This window comes from Tamandua tetradactyla, chromosome 2, assembly GCF_023851605.1.
Source record: "Tamandua tetradactyla isolate mTamTet1 chromosome 2, mTamTet1.pri, whole genome shotgun sequence".
NCBI classification, from domain to species: Eukaryota; Metazoa; Chordata; class Mammalia; order Pilosa; family Myrmecophagidae; genus Tamandua; species Tamandua tetradactyla.
Genome location: NC_135328.1, coordinates 27,457,751 through 27,475,451, shown reverse-complemented (window position 1 = coordinate 27,475,451; position 17,701 = coordinate 27,457,751). Strand labels below are relative to the sequence as shown.

At 41.8% G+C, this 17,701-nt stretch overlaps 1 long non-coding RNA gene across 2 annotated transcripts in view; it reads left to right on the top strand.

Annotated features, from left to right (window-relative positions):
- The first annotated feature begins 4,150 nt into the window (after positions 1-4,150).
- Positions 4,151-17,701, top strand: part of LOC143659467 (uncharacterized) — a 234,427-nt gene continuing 220,876 nt past the window's right edge. For both annotated transcript variants that reach the window (XR_013163564.1, XR_013163563.1), the window contains exons 1-2: positions 4,151-4,281; positions 5,597-5,635. This is a non-coding gene — a long non-coding RNA (uncharacterized LOC143659467). The remainder of the gene's footprint in view (positions 4,282-5,596; positions 5,636-17,701) is intronic.

Here is a 17,701-nt window from a genome sequence, read left to right as displayed (position 1 = left end):
TTCTTTGTTTTTAGTGGATGGGGAAGGATGAGAGTGGGTGGGAGGGATTGCAAACACACAATTTAAGAAAATATTTTGTGTGATGTATGGATTTAGAAGTTGGTCAGAATCAGTGGCCACAAGTGAAGTTTGACCCATGTAAAGCCAAGAAAACCTCCCTCCCTCCCTTATTTTTAACATTCTGCTTCTTGTAACAGAGCTTCAAATGTCATTTGTTGCCTTCTTTTGGCAGACCAGTTCTATTGGTGTCTCATATTTAAACTTCATATAGCCTCAAAAGCCTTAGGGAGCTTATCTAGGATTTCGGGTTGAGATGGACCCTGACACAGATTCTATAGTTTCCTGGTTGGAAATTTCTGGCACAGGTACAAAGGGAGAAGGAAAAGTTTAGAATCTTCTAGTTTCATTTTGTTATAAGGGATGGGGAAGGAACTACTGAGAGAAGTGGCTGCCTAGCAAGGAGCTTCCTGTCTTTGCTCAGTGTTTTTTGTTTTCTTTGTATGTGGCTGGAAATGACAGTAGTACCCCATCCCCAGGCCTCTCTCCCTCCCTCCCCCAGTGATTGTAGGGCTACAGTCATTTGGGAAATGGAGGTTGGCCCCCTCCCCCATGTCCACATCCCTGTCTAATTGGGCACCCTGCAGCCTTGGCTCAGAGTGTGTAGGGTGACGTGTGCATGCTGTTATGAGTCCTGTGGTCTTTTTTGGGGTGATAGGGTTGTCAGTGATTCCCCCATTCCACAGGCTTGTCAGTGATTTCTCCATTTCACTCCATCTCTTTGTACCTCTTGCCAAAATTCCTCATATATTTTGATCAATGAATGACACCTGCTCCTGAGGCAAATATTTTCTTTAGTCGCTCTAACAGGAATTGGGGAATGAGGAGGACTGTATCCATGGGCACAAACTGACATCTTGAACCAGAAGTTGACTAAAGTTGAATCCCAGCCAGATGGTTGAGGCAGAATGAGAAGGAATGGTATAGAGTATTGAGGCTGGGTGTCCTGGTGACCACAGTGCTGCTACTCTCTCCCCATTTCCAAGGCATTTGCATGTGCTTTATTTCATTTGATTTTTTTTATTTTTTTATTTTTAGGTGCATGGTTCGGAAATTGCACTCCGGCCTCCCGCATGGAAGGTGAGCATTCTACCACTGAACCATTCTTGCGCCCTCATTTGATTTTTATGGCACATTTGACATAGAAAAGTTACAATTATTACCTGTGCTTTGCTGATTCATAGAAAAATGCCCAAAGAAGTTCATTAACTTACCCAAGAGCAGAGGACTTGTGAGCCCGCCAGAATTTTTGCCTTTTAAGACTAATGCTTTATTTACTCTAGCTAAGTATTTGGGTACCATTCTCACTATTTTTGTAAAAACAGTGTAGAAATATTTTTTATTGCTTTTCTTTGAGCTAAATTTTTTTTGCTTTAAGTATATTTAACACATATGACTTACAGCAAGTAAAGAATCAGTATCTCCTTCTGTAATTGGAAAATAACCATAATTATAAAAACAATGAGAACTGAGCAGTTTCTTACATTTTAGCTAAGTATTGATTCCTTTCGAGGCCTCTAAGCCTGGGGCCTGCCCTCTGTTTGTTATAAAGGGAAATTTTAACGTGTTAGAGAGGTGTTAAAATTCATATATCATCAAACTGAGACTTTCTCCTTTATGTCATCAGAAAGATTGAAACAGAATTGGAAAAGCGCTCACTTCCCCAGCATATGAATCAGTGTTATTTAAAGCTGTGAGCTTGTAATAGTTAGAATTCTCTCACACATAATTTAAACATTCTTAGGTTGTTTTCCATCCTATGAGAAACAGTACAGAAAACCACAGTTATAGAATCAAGGAGTAAGCAGTGGCCATAAGTTGGTCAGAGTCTCTGATAGATTGTAAGCAGTAGTAGGCATGCTAGTTCAATTCCACAAGTGAGTATTTATCCATTCATGTATTCAGTGGCTTTTAATGCCAACTTTCTATGAGCTAACTATACAAAGATGAGTAAGGAATGAAGGAGGGTCATGGTCTCATTAGCCTTAGTAATGGTATGAACTTATAAGTTCTCTATCATGAGGGTTTTACCATCAACCTTGTCTGAGGGAGGCAAGGGAAGACTCCCAACATTTGGTGAGATCTGAACTGGGTTTTGAAGGATAGGAGTTTGACAGCTATAGATCTTCTAGATGTAGTACAACTTCTACAAAGAAACAATGGTAGGAAAAGTTACAGTGGTGGTTTTAGTTTGCCAGGGCTGCTGCAACAAATACCACACACTGGTTGGCTTAAACAACAGAAATTTGTTGGCTCATGGTTTGGAGGCTAGAGGTCTAAGATCACAATGTTGGCAGGTCATGCCTTTGCCAAAGTCAGTAAAAGTCTGGTGGTAGTGGCTTGCTGGCACTCAATCTCTGACTGCATTACTTGCACATCTGTCTCTTTCTGTCGCTTCTACTTCCATGCCCAACACTTCTTTCCTTATAGAGTCTCCAGGAATAATGAATTAAGACCTACCCGTATTCTACTTGACCTAATCTTTATAGGATCTTTGGAGAGCTGATTTACAGATGGCTCCATACCCAAAGAACCAGAGGCTAAGACTTGAATGTGTCTTTATGGGGAACATGATTCAGGCTACCACAATGGTCTTGAGAAACAGACCAGTACTTTGGTTTGGTTGAAGGGTAGATCTAAAGGGGAGACAGGAGGGGTGAGGTGTGGAGGTGTCAGAAAAGGAGGCCTAGGGGCAGACCCAAGCCAGTCTGGAAGAGCTTTGTGTGCCTTGCCAGGGAGCTTGGAGACAGTGGGGGCCATGCAGAGTATATAAGCAGGGAAGTGACATGAATGGTGAAGGGTCTGTGGTTTTGGCCTCAGCTGAGTTGCCTTGGGATTTGTTTGTTTATTTTTTAATTTTTTTATTATTTTAGAGCTGCTTCTTAAAAGTGGTCCTGTCCATGTGGATTGTATCAAAGGTGATTTAGGACAAAGCATTGATTTTGCAACCAAGCAATTAAATTAGTGAGGACTTTAGCTTCCTTTTGACTTTAAATAATTTGGGTGATTAAGGATTGAATTGTAGAAGGCTACACTATTGCAATATTTAAGATTTTTCATCCTCCGAGAACTGATTTTTACCCTCTTGGGTGCGATACCATCTCATTGAGAGAACATGGCCTGGAGGGCTCTGATTAGGATTGTGAGGCTGTATCTATGTTCAGCAGGAAAGAGGGCTGATACTGTCTACCACAGACATAGGAAAGAGAAACAGTAAGATGTGAGCTTTTATTAGGTTGCATATATTGCATATCATTTATCACTTGAACATTCTGAGATTACATGTTCCACATGAATATAACCCATATCTACCTAGCCAGAAGAAATTGGATATAATTTTCATGGTTAATCTATTGGGTGCTGTTAGGTATTGATGTAACTCTCAAATCTGAAAAAATTGCCAAGGCAAATAATTTACTAGTCACAATCAGACAGACCATATTTGTGGAATATTTTATTTGTAATCCTCAGCACTTCCTATGTAATTAAGATGTTCTCTTATGGTATTCCCACATGCCATTGCAATGAATTGAAAATCATTCACTTTTCTTCTTACACATTTCTCTATATAAGTTTTGAAGGCAAAAGGATCCATTTCTTAGTAGAATAGCTAGTCAGATGGTTTGTTGAAAGAACTTTCAAAGCTTATATTAAAGCAAGCCCTTGAGCTTGATTGGGTGAGAGCTCTTCATAATAAGAATGCTTATGAATAATCTCTTCACCCTTTTGTTCTTCCCATTTATTGTCTTCAAATCTTACTGTGTGCCAGATGGGGGTGGGATTACTAAGGCCTTTTACACTCAAGGAGCCCAGAGTTTTGTGGAGGGTGTCAGCAGAAGAAACTCATATGTTCAGGCCCCATCAATCTGTGACTAAAATGAGATCACATTCCCTTTAACACTTGTTGCTTGACTTGAGCCATTCTTAGCTTTGATGGCCAACCAATATATATTCTCATCGACCATTCCTAGTTCAGTTCCTTTGCAGGCTGGCTTATGTCTACAAGAAAACTGGGCTCTCATGTCAACTGATTTTGACCTCTTTGCTATGCTTTGGAACTTCTGATGTCATCCGCCATTGTTTCATTGAGCTTGGCCATCCTCAGCTGATTGCCATGGCTGCTGCCTAGTCTTGGGAGAGGTCTGTTCTCTCTTCTTTACCATTTCACCCCAATTTGGAGCAGGCTGTTCCTTTAATTTATCACAGCATACATGAGCCCAGATTGTAAGTGTAAGAGTTCAACTTTACTGAAGGTCAGGGTTTATAGGAGTTAAGTACAAGCCGAGAATATTCACAAAGCTACTCTGTATGTCTGATTTCAGAGACTGTAGGCCTAGACCTATCCTCAGTGGGCCACTGAATGGTCATTATCCAGCCTACTTATCTCAAAGAGGTCATTTTACTTTCTCTACTGGAAGTCTCTCTGCCTGACAGCATGTCTCCTTATAAAGGCTGAGAGTAGAATAGAGTTTTATTCCTCTGCCCCTCTCCCACCCCTACCAGACCAGGTTTGCCTCCTTAATCCCCGTAAGTTGTCCTAGGCTTGACTTCTGAATATAATGTACAGCAGGAACATCTGTTCTTTTCAGTGAAAACTCTATTCTTGTGCTCACGGTCCCCAGAAGACCATCATATAAGAATACAGTATTTCAATATCATCTCATAAAACTTAGGTTGTTAGTTCATCTTGAATGCATCATGGTCTAGTTCAAGATGATTTAAGCATTGCCAATCTAATCTCAACTCCAACTTGAAGTGAAGACAAGCCTTTCCCCATCTTTCCTGTCGTCTCTAGGTCTCTATTCTTAATCTCTTGGTGAAAAAAATGCTTGAAAACACTCATATCTACATACACACACACACACACCCTTCCCCAAGAACAAGCCATAATATACAATCATAGGGAAGATTAATACTATATATAGAAAAGAAATATTTTCTCTAAAGAAGTTACAAAGCCTGCAGAGACAGAGCTATGCTAAAACAAACATCTAACTTATATAGCAAGAGAATTCTTTATGTCTTAGTATAAACATTTACATTCTGATTAATGGTGACTTCATTTTTCTTCAAATATAATGGCTGGGTATATTACTTTATATCTGGGTAATTAAAGGCCCACTGAATTTATTTTTCAAGAACAAAGGACAAAGCGTAGAGCAACCCAAAGTAAATTCAATCCTTTGGCACTTAGAAGATAAAAACTACTGTAACTTTTTCAGCAGCTAGTCTTATTAAAAAAAATCTTATTGTCCCAGTTCAGTGAGAACATTCTATTATATGAGAGCAAGTGTTGGCAAATGTTTTCTATAAAGGACCAGATAGTACATATTTTAAGTTTGCAGGTCATATGGTCCCTGTTATAGTTATTCAACTCTGCCTTTGTGGGTTCTAAAGTAGCCATAGATAACATGTAAATGAATGAACATGGTTTATTCTGATAAAACTTAATTCATGGACACTGACATTTGAATTTTGTATAATTTTTACATGTAATAAAATATTATTCTTCTTTGTTTTTTTTTTTTTACGTGGGCAGGCACCAGGAATCGAACAACCCGTGTCTCTGGCATGACAGGTGAGAACTCTGCCACTGAATCATCCTGGCCCACCCGTTTTGTTTCTTTTTAGTCATTAAAAACTGCAAAAAACAGTCTTAGCACACAGGCCATGTGAAAAAAGGTGGTGAAAAAAATAAAGAAAAAAACCAAAAAACAAAAGCAGGTGGTGGGCTAGATTTGGACCACAGGCTATAGTTTGCTGACCCCTGTACTGGATCCCTGTATTACCTTTTATGATGATACATTCACATTACATTTTATGATAACTGTTAAGATAGAGGAAAATGCAAAGCACTCTGGACCATGCAGAAACCAATAGACCCAAGTTGGAAGACTCTCCACCTTCTTGAACTTTGTGTGTGAATCTAAGCAGATATAATCCCTTCTAGAAGTAGCCTGGAATCGTTTGTGATTTCAGTGTTTCCCCTTGGAAGATGACAACTTCCTAGATGTCAGAAGGGGGAAAACTGTTTTTGGAAGGCTTCTGGCTGCCCAAACTCAAATGTGAAAGACAATTTTGATGAACTAGAAAGAAATGAGGCAGAAGCATATGGTTGACATTGTACTTAACACCGACATGTGTTTCCGTGTTGCCATTCTGGGAAGTGAGAATGGCAGGGCGAGAATGGTTGGTGAGCCTACTGGGCTAGGCCTAGGGAGAGCTGATGGAGTGAATGCACTTGTGCACAAAAAGGGACATGCTGATGTAGATACCCACGTGCGTGTGCATACGCACATGCTACAGCGAGGCAACGAATGCTCGCTCATCATTTGTCTATGGTAAACTTTCTTCCTTCACTTCTGTATTTCAAAACCCATTCCTTTATTGAGGTTTGAATCAAATGTCCTGCCTCTGAAGAACCAGCTTCAATTTCCTGTCACCCTTCCTCCTTTCCATTCCCTCATCAGAATTAGCCCTTCCTTTGTTCAAACCTTTAGTATTCACTCCTCCTAGTCTGATTTGGATGACAGCTGTATCTCTCCAGCTTGTGGACTCTTTGAAGGTAAGGATGACTTCCTGTGTCCTCTTTATGATTCTCTTTGCCTCACCTGGTACTTAATATAGGATTGGCACTAAAAAATAATTTGTTGAATGTGGCAAAATGATGTAAATGTGCATTAGTGACCATAAGTGGATGATAATTTTCAATCCCTCACATATGTCCAGGAAGGCTCTTTTGACATTTGCATGTCTTTCTGATTGAGAGGTGATCCCCACTTGTGTTCACAAAGGCTCATCCTTTGCCTTTGAGAGGTTAAAGAGTCCTGGCACCTGAGTGGGCTGTCCATCTCTTTTGTAGGTAGTGGCCAGCTTTGTGTTCTTAGCAGGAACTCCTACACATGCCTTCAAACCAGGATTAGCCAGGGCTTCGGACACAGTGCCGTCAGGCTGAGGGTGCATTTTGTGAACATAGATTGGGAGGTGCTCTGGGAGGTGGGGATGCAGACAGGCTTCCAGTGCAGGCTTTGGAAGCCAGCTGGTGAGGGGACATTGGGGTACTTGGGGAACTGAATTAGAGGCCATCCAGAGATGATCTAGTCCAACCTCTTCATTGTTCGAATAAGAAGGCCAAGACCCAGAGGGTACATACCTGGCTCATATCTATAAGGCTTATTGCTCTCCAAGCTGGCCTCCAACTAGCCCCTTTGTTCCCAGCCTAATGTTCTTTCAAATTGCTCAATTAATTTAATCCATTCATTAACCACACCTCACTGAGGCATATCAGTGGGCGCTGGGGAGCCCAAGATGAATCAGGCACGCTCTCCAACCACCCAGATCCAGCAGCCTAGTGGAGGTGCTTAGGTTTCATGTAGGTTTGCACATGAGCCCCGTTTCTGCCCTTTTCTGAGCATGGAACCTACAAACGTGGAAATGCATATGTTCCTCTTATAAAGTGAGTGTGAAGATTGAATGACATAATGCAGGTGAAACCCTTACTGTATTGTGTGGTATACAGGGAATGTTCAATGATTGATAGCTCTTAGTTTTATAATGGAGACCGTCAGCCCTTGGACCGATCAGCTGCCTCAGTTGCCTTATTTGAACAGTGTAGGAAGGCAGGCAAAGTATTTGGAAAAAAAAATGTTTTCTTCAAGAAAAATAGTTTAAGAATAGCTCCTTTGCCTCAGGTAAGATCAATTCTAATCCGTCTGCTGGCAAGTAAAAAATCTTTTTTTAAGTGAGCATAAGAGAGGAGTGTGATGATCAGATGAAAAATAATTCTGTCTGGGAGGAGAGAGTTGTGTTCACTGCTTTCCTGGTAACTTTGCACTACGTGCAAACCATTCCACATTCGCTTCTAACTTTTCACAGCGAGACATAATTTATTTCATAAATAGAGGCTGGCTTCACGTCGCCCCGCTGACTAATCCCGCCCTCCCCAGATTGGTCCCTCTCGGGGGCTCCCCCAGAGCTGGGCACGGGCCGGGCCGGGTCGCCTGGCTGCCGACGACCTGGCACAAGCAGGTCACTGCCTTGGAGGCGCTTTCCTGATCCCGTTTGTGGACCAAGTCCCGTGGGGTGCAACTCACCCTGGTTTCATGCGGTGTTGCAATCGAAACTATTGAATCTCAAAATGGAATATAATTAAGGCTGGGTTAATAAAGCCTGTTCCACTTGTAGCCAGTAAAGGGTGTCAGATTTCTCCTTGCAGCTTTAGGCAAGGAAACTTAATCCCCAGCTTTGTCGGGGCAGACTGAATCAGAGGTGTGTCATCCAGCCGAGAGCCTCTCGCTGCACTGGTTGCCGTTGCTCCACGGCCAGCCTCCTCTGTGGGTTTGTACAGAGCTCCCAGGATCCAGCCCCGGTGTGGCCCCGACGGAGAGGCCCAGCTCTGCCATGTCTTCGGAGGCTTATCTGTCTTTGCCTAGGAGGATTTACGGGACTTTCGCTGTAGGCTGAGTCCTGAGAGCAATCCAGAAGAAGGTATCCCTCAAGTTCAGAAGTCCTTGGGGGCACAGGCCTAGAAGGTTGTGAACACAAATGGAGTTTAGTGTTCTAGAATAGTAGGCTTCAGGGCGGCAGGAAGGCCTGTTGGCTACTGAATTCCTCTTCTTCTTTCCTTGAGTCCCTTTCCTGTCCTCCATTCGCAACTGCTTCTTCAAGGCGTAACACAGCAGACTTCCCTGGTGTCCCCAGGCCAAGATCATGAATGCTTGTTAATGCTGCCTTAGCAGTAGACACCGCTGCATTGGATGTGCTTAACGATAATTACCACTTGTTTTGTTTATTATTGTCCAACTCTGTGCTGAGCGCTTATATATGTTATTTAACCCAATTCTCCCGACTAGCCCTATACTGTGGATGAGGAAACTGAGGCTCACAGGGGTTAAGTAAATTTCCTAGGGACATATAAATAATTCATTTCTTCAGCAGATATTTATTCAGTACATTACATTCCAAGTACTGTTTTAGGTCTGGACATACTTCCATGAACAAACAAATAAAAATTCCTGTCCTCACTGAATTTATAGTCTAGTGTTTGTGTGTGTGTGTATTGTTATAGTAAATGATAAATAAGTAAATTATATAGTATATTAGAAAGTGACAAGTGCTATAGAAAAAAATTGCAAATGTGAGGCTGGAATTTGAACCCAGAGCTCCCCCATATCTGGCCCACTCTTTAACACTCAGTTTTATCGACTGTGGTTCTAGGACCTTTTTGTAATTAATTATCTAGGGATTTTCCAGCCTCCCCCTTCCAGCCTGCACATTTCTCTGGGGCTGGATCTTTCCTTAATCATTTTCCTTTGCTGGCACATAATTTGGGGCTTGGCACAGAATCAGCTTTCAATGAACGTTTGCCCAGCATGTGAATAAGTGAGTGACCATATGATGACACAAGAGCCTGCCGGAAAGTGGCAATTTCCCAGGAGTCTGGCCAGTCCTAGAGGCGGGGCTGTGCCATGAACGTGTCCTGTCACCCAGGCAAGTGCTGGAGCCCATAAAATCTGCAGAATTGGAAAAAAATGATGACTATTTTTCATTACCTTATAGATAAGTCACGTGGATTAGTGAGTTGGGGTGTGCTCAAAGACCTCAGCTTCTCTGAAAACTGGGACTCATGTTATTCCTGGGTCTGTGCTGCTGTTCAGAGTTCCAGTAAGTATCTGGCCTGGTATTTTCAGGAGGGATTGGTCCTAGAGAAATCAAGTTCATTTTATGGACAAGGTTTCTAAGCAGGTTTTACGAGCTGCCTCTTTTGGGCTGTGGGCCTGTGCGAAGGTTCACTATCATTTGGAGCAAGTGTGAAAACATGTTTTTCCCCCTTGGCCAAAGTGGGCTGTAAATAAGTGCGGACCCCAACTTTCTTGGATGTTTCTTCCCATTGTGGAAGTAAAAAGGCCGGTTTTTATTTGAATGAAATCTTGTTTGTTGGCTCTAGTAGGGCAGCTCTCGGACTGCTCTTTGGCCACATGCCAAACATAAATGACCCCAAAATGTGGTCTTGGATCCACGTTCCCGAGTTGAGGGGACCTCTGCCATTTTTTTAAAAAAAATTTATTTAGTAATTAAAAAAAAACAACAAATAAAATAAAAATTAACATAGATAATCAGTAATTCACAATATCATCACTTAGTTGCATATTTATCATTAGAACGTTTGCATCCATTCAGAAAAAGAAATAAAACAAAAATAGAAAAAAAAATTATACCTACCATACCCCTTATCCTTCGCTTTCACTGATCACTAGCATTTCAAACTAAATTTATTTTAACATTTGTTCCCCCTATTATTTATTTATTTATTTATTTTTTAAGATTTTTTTTATTAACGGAAAAAAAAAAGAAATTAACCCAACATTTAGAAATCATACCATTCTACATATGCACTCAGTAATTCTTAACATCATTACATAGATGCATGATCATCGTTTCTTAGTACATTTGCATCGGTTTAGAGGAACTAGCAACACAACAGAAAAAGATATAAAATGTTAATATAGAGAAAAGAAATAAAAGTAGTAATAATAGTAAAAAAAAAAAAAAAAAAAACAAAAAAAACCCTATAGCTCAGATGCAGCTTCATTCAGTATTTTAACATGATTACTTTACAATTAGGTATTATTGTGCTGTCCATTTTTGAGTTTTTGTATCTAGTCCTGTTGCACAGTCTGTAATCCCTTCAGCTTCAATTACCCATTATCTTACCCTGTTTCTAACTCTTGCTGGACTTTATTTTTATTCCATATATTCTACTTGTCTGTTGACAAGGTAGATAAAAGGAGCATCAGACACAAGGTTTTCACAATCGCACAGTCACATTGTGAAAGCTATATCATTATTCAATCATCTTCAAGAAACATGGCTACTGGAACACAGCTCCATTTTCAGGCAGTTCCCTCCAGCCTCTCCTTTACATCTTGAATAACAAGGTGATATCTACTCAATGTGTAAGAACAACCTACAGGATAACCTCTCGACTCTGTTTGGAATCTCTCAGCCATTGACACTTTGTCTCACTTCACTCTTCCCGACCTCTGCCATTTTGACAGTGGGAACAGAAAAGGGGAATCCCAGAAACGTCAAACTAGTGTGAAAACTAAACAGAGAGGTTTTATTTCTTTTTTGCTGCTGACGACTCAGCGCCCCAAACCTGTTCAGTCACTCCCACGCTCAGAATTCAGGAGGGAGGACCGCTCAGGGTTTTCCTGTTCATCTGACGCAGTGTCTTTAAGCCTCATGAACTCGGTTAACTGAAAGCATTGCCAAGATTCTGTTTGACACTGGCAAACAGGTCAGCAGCACAGCTCTTGCCTCATATGGACAATGTGCATCCTCAAGTGCAGGGAGCTGTTTCCTCATGGGGAAAGTCCCCTATCGTTACTCACCAAAGACAAGCAATAGTATAGTTTGGATTTTTCTTGTGCCTCTTTCTCTAAGAGTTCAGCGTTCTCTCGTTCACTTTATCTCGGTTGCCTCTACACTCTGTTGTTAAGTAAGCAGTAGCAGGTGTTAGCATTTCTAACTCAAAGAAAGAATAGCATAGGCACATTTTGTTGAATTGTTCCACTTCCTGACATTGCTTTCCTCAAGCTCTTGTCTCCTGCCTGCAGTGACAATCAATCATCAGTCAATTAAGGCCTAGACACTAATGACATGTTATCTATCAAGCAGTCTCATGCTAAATATTGTAACTATGGTAACATATTTATGTCACCAGATAAATAATCCTAAGAGGTAAGCATATTGTTATTGCCATTTGCTAGTTTACATAGTTGTCCAAGATCTTAAAGCTAGTAACTTGCCATGCCAGTAAGTATATACTGCTGTATCCAAGTTCAATGCCTTTGCCCGCATCAGGATGCCTCCTTTTACCTTCTAGAAAGAGTTTAGTTCTGTCTGAGCTATGTTGTGCCCAGGACTAGGCTGAGACATGTAGGGTGCCCCAGGATGCTAATTTGGCATCTGTTCATATCAATGTTTAAAAAATATTTGTAAGACATTTATTTAGTGGGGGGGCTGAGAAACTTATTTTCTATTAAATTGAATTCCTCTGTCTTGATGTTTAAATTTAAAGTGAGGAATTCATTACATGCACTGACACTAATGCAACATTTTAATGTATTTGGAATAGCTGCCTGGTTCACAGTCTTTCCATCACTCATAATTGGGTTGCATTAGTCATTCACACGCAGAAGGATAAAGGTAACTTCCGTGAATGGAGTTACATAGTCTCTTTCAAACGAGTTTAAAATTGCTTTTCCTGATTTGCTTCTCTGTAAATGCTTTCCCCTTTTTTGTTTCTCATTCTCTCTTCAGTTTTCTTGCATGATTTTCTGAATGAGGCAACTTCCTGAGAAGCTTATTAAAGGAATTAAATTTCAAATATTACACAAAATCGCTTATTGCCAGTAAATGACCTGACCCCCAGGTATAATTTGGTTTTAGAGCTCCCCCTGGCATCAGGGGATAATCACCTGGCTGGTTACCGGATTGGGTGGTTTTGTCAATTGTTATCGAGAGCCACTGCCATAGTAAAACTAACCAATAGAGAGAGGTGACTCCAGGGATCAGTGGTTGTGAAATTTCCACTTGAGCGTTCTTTCTACCTCAATAAGATTAGAACTAAATTCAATTTTACCAGTTATATCTGTGGAAACATGAGTTAGCTATCACTGTATTCCGGTTTATTCCACAAATTAAAAATTTGTGGTAGTAACTTCTGATTGCATACCTAGTATCAATTTCTTTCCTCTGTGAGCAGCCTGGAGGACCTTATGTTCCAGTCATCTTGCAGTTAGGTGGGCCACTGACTAGATTGGCCAGTGGGCTGTGAGTGGATTAACATATGTCATTTCCAGCCAAATGTTTAAAAGTGAGGGTGAAGGTGCCTGGGTAACTCAGTGGTAGAATTCTCACCTACCATGCTGGAGACCCAGGTTCAATTCCCAGTTCATGTATCCAAAATCACAAAAAAAACATTGTGAACAAAATTCCCTATGATGTACATAACACTCATTTGCCTCTGCCTGTGTGTATGGATAGATAGAGAAATGCATATATATACATAGGGAGTCACATTTAAAAAAAAAGTGAGGGTGAGTCCCCCATTCTCTTTCTTCCCTTGAGGTATGAACCCAAGGCCATGTGTAAAGAAAATGGTGTCACACGTGATGGCTGGCTCCCTTGCTAGTCTGGGTCCCTGAGTGACTGGATGGAACCGATCCTTCTGCTGACCTGAGTAGACACGTGCCGTAACCAAGAAAGAAACCTTTGTAGTTTAAACCACTGAGATTTGGAGGATTTATGTGATATCCCAAGTAAGGTAGTTGGTGTCCTGGCCTAGTCCTTTCTCTGACTCTGACTGGATCTTGCATCCCTTTGATAACTTAATCACATGTTCCTTGTGTTATTTATTTATAAAACTGAGGTGCTTCATAGACAGCCTAGGTTTGGCTTGGTGATGATCTCCAGAACTCTGGGCTGATGAATGCTGCCAGCAGCCCATACAATACTCATCGCCCCTCACTGATCTCCTCACTTTGGGCTGTGAGAGTAGGAGGCAGAGGGGAAGGGAAAGGTGAAAAAGAGGCATGGGAAGAAGAGGACAAGATAGGAAAATGGGGAGAAGAAGTAATTAGAATTGGTAAGACAAGGTACAAAGGAGACTAAAGTCTTCTTCCATTCTGTTCTCATCAAATGTTGTCGTTCATGGACTCAATCAGTGATTCATTCACTGACTCACAGTGATTCTTCATTGATTACCTCCCTGCTAAAGTCATTTTTCTATTCGGTAGATAGTAGATGAGCTTCAGAGATGGGGAGGACATATGCCTTGGCCTCTAGCTGCTGCTACTCTGGCAGGAGAAGCATTCACATAAAGGGCATTGCAGTTCATTGAAGCAAAGAAAGCCATAGAGAGCTTTCAGAGGCAAGAGTGCCTGGCCACTGGGGTGAGGGTGGGGCTCAGAGTGGGGTGAAAGTTTCTAGGTATTAAGGGCATTGGGAACTGGCCTAAGACTTTGAGTTTGAGAACATCATCTTGACAGTGCCCCTAGGCCTTAGCAGGGTCACTCTTATGCTGAGTTAACTCTTACCTCTCATAGTCGTGATTTTGAATCTCAGCATAAATGCCTGTATTTATAAGATAGAACAATACGTTCCATCTAGGGCAAGCCAGGCACTGTATCAAGGAAGCAACAGTAAAAACATATTGCTAATAATAACCTCTGTTTATTGAGGGCTACTTCCTGTGAATTATTTCATCTAATCCCTGCAACCATCTTGTAGTATTATCATTTATCTATGTTACAGTTTTAAAGATGAGGAAACTGGGCTCCCAAAAGATTATGTCAGTTGTCTAAGGTTGCTAAGAAAATGGTGGTGCTAGGTTTTGAATCCTGCAGTGTTTAATCTCATAGACCATGCTCCTATGCATTATGTTGTAAAGCCAGATTGGCAAGGAAAGGAAATGAATCCTTGGAAGTCACTTGGAGCACATGAAAGCATAGCAGATAAGGTAGGACAGTTTGGAGAGACAATTCTGGCCCCACAATAGAACCTCCTGTGCAGAAACCTAAGGTCAATGGAGGCTACCTGGGTCAGGCTACAAAGCTACACATTCTTGTTTAGAGCCCTTTTTTCTAGGCTTGTTTCCATACATGCTCCATCCCTTCTCTTCACTCATTTCTCCTCTACAAGGGTTACCACCATGATCAGTTTGCATCTTTCTGCATCATTGCATGGCTGTGTCCAGGTCTCCTTGCTTTAAGTTGTAAGTAGGTCAAGGTAGTTTTGGAAAGTTGGCAGTCTCTTCATACCATGGGGACTTCCCTGGTTCTGTCTTCCCTGGACAATGGGCTCTGAATGTAAACTCCCTTACATAGCACACAGCATTCAGACTGCAGCCAAGGCCAGAGCAGCCTGAGAAGGGACTCAGAGGGGCTCCAACAGCCATATTGCCCTTGGGAAGCTGGGCAGCCTGCATTTAAAGTGGGCCATATGGCTAGGCTTGGAAAATAGCCCGACAGACACCTGGGTGTTCGGGGCATGGTCAGCAGCTTTGTGTAGCTAGACTCAGGGTGCATGGGGAGATTGGAAGCTGCTGGAAGCCAAGGGCTGTGTCCTTTCCTTGATATCCAGTATGGATACCAAGATACTGAACCAGAGCAGATGCTTAATCATAATTTATTACATGAACACCCAAGTGGTTGCACCAATGTAGGAAAGAAAGAAATCATGGAATCACCTTTACCCATTCCTTGAATCCCTTACCTTATTCAGTCCCCTGCTACTTTCCAATAATGTGGGGCCACTAATACCAGCTCTTTGTCCTTTACCTGCTGACTTAGATTGATCCTTAACAGAAGGGTATCCTTTTCCTTCATTTCCTCTCTGTTTTTGCAGGTCTTTCTTCTTTTAGTTTCTTTTTTTCTCAATCTAGCTGGTTTTAATAGAAAAATACCTAGATTTGCAATTGGAAGACTTGGGTTCTGGTCCTGGTTTCCTTCTACTTTCTAGCTGGGGACATTTGCAAATCATTTAATCACTTGATGCCTCACTTTGTTGATCATCTATAAAATGGAAATAATTCCTATTTCTCAGGAATGTTATGAAGCTCAAATGTACTGTGCTAATGTTTCCCACAGATGTTAATAGGTTTTATAAGAAGGTTAAGGAAGCATCCATCCTTTGGTCACTGAGAAAGTGTGGGAAAATTTGGATTGGACAAAATTTATAAATCTTTAATATGCTAAAATATCTCATGATCACTATGAAGTGATGATGATGGGTATAGGATGCAATATTTTGTTGACAGGCACTATTTATTGCCAACCTAATACCCCTTCCCATTTTCTTCTTTGTTTAAAGAACTCCTCCTTCTTTATGGCATCAAATATGCCCAGCCTCTATGCAGTTGGCCTATGGTAGGTCAGAGCTTGGTGCTGTAGCTCAATGGAGGTATATTCGTGTAGACAATAGAGAGATGAGTTTGGAGCCAGGCCTTATGGGATGAAAAGAATCTTCCACCAGGCAGTGAAGTGGAAATAGAGAATTCTAATCAGAAGGCAAAAGCCACACACATTTCATCGTGTCATGGCTTGTGTATGAGAGGGGCCCTAGCTTATTTAGACTTTTGTCACAGGTCTGAGTAATGGGGCTTTGTGAAAGTAAGGGGTTAGAGGGAACAACATAAATCATTAGCTTCCTATCCTCCAGTGACAGCATTATTTGCTCACAAGATCATGGCTTGTGACCTCCCTTGGTTATAATTGCATGCTGTGTTTGGGAAATAGGGCATTCCCCAGGCAGACTTCAAGGCAAACCCTAATCCTGCTGGCCCAAATGACAGAGGGAGCAGGTGGGAGGAGTAGTTCTCTGACAGTGGTTGAGGCTTCATTCTTCCTCCCGGACACTCCCAGGCACTGCCCCTGGAAGGTGTGAGTGGACAGCTCTGAGTGGAATTGGGCTCTGAGAGTTTAAGCCTTACATTAGCAGTGGCCTCCACTCCTATTTCCTTCCATTGCTGGACCTGGAAGCTGACAGTCCTGCAGAAAAAGACAAGCCCAGCGAGTAGGTGGGGATAACAAGTGCATCCAAGAGACAAGTGCAGAGACAAGATGATGCCCAGCAAATGTCCTATGGCCTGCTGACACCTGGGACAAAAATGGAAGGCAGACCTCTTCACTCTGGGTGCAAAATAGAAGGGACTTGCTCTGCTTGTGGGTATGGGTCCTTGGATTCCGAAAATCAAATATATTTGAGAAGAATTTGCCCTGGACATCTAATTCCGGTTCGGGTGCTTCCTCTGGGTTTACCTCAGACCCCAGTACACACTGTGGTAAACACCTGTCCCCCCTCTTCTGGTTCCTTCCCCAGCCTGTGGGCTCCTGGACAGCAGGACCTGTGCCTTGGTCTCCTCAGTGCTGCACACATGCCAGCCCAGAAGAGGTGTCCAGTGACTCAGGGAAGGAATGTATTTAAAACATTTCAACAGCATGCAGACCTGATTTCCTAGGCTTAGTCTCATTATCACCGCACACCACGTTTTTTTATTACTAAAAATGCCTACAACATTATTTACCGTGAACTAGCAGTCAAGGGCCACCATCTTGTTTATGTCTGTTATGCCAAGCGTTTGCAGAATGTAGTCTGGTTGGTAAGGGTATTTCATACCTAGGGTTCCAAACTGGTCCTCACAATAATCCTTAGGCCAAGAAGAAGCTTCCATTCCCATTTTTTAGACAGGGCACCTTAGGGTTAGGGAGCCTGCCCTGTACAACACTGCCAGTGCCCAGAGAACTGGGACTTGACTTCTGCTTCTCCGAAGTCCCAACTTCCTGCTCCATTTTGCTGCCCTACCCAAGTCAAGGGCAGTTATTGGCTATTTAATTCATTTAGTAATAAAGGTGACTAATTCTTCATTTTCTTTCTCCCTGGATGGTTAATAGTTTTTAAAAGCTGCATAAGCTGCTTTACAGAAACACACCAAAAGAAAAATTATTGCTCTCCTTTAAACTAAAGAGGAAGTGATTATTATAATAATGGTAATAATGGGGATGATGTGGGCAAGCTCTCTTCTATTCTCTCGGCAGCGTTTGATGCCTTGCTTTTCGTTGGTCTTCAAATGTTCTTCCCA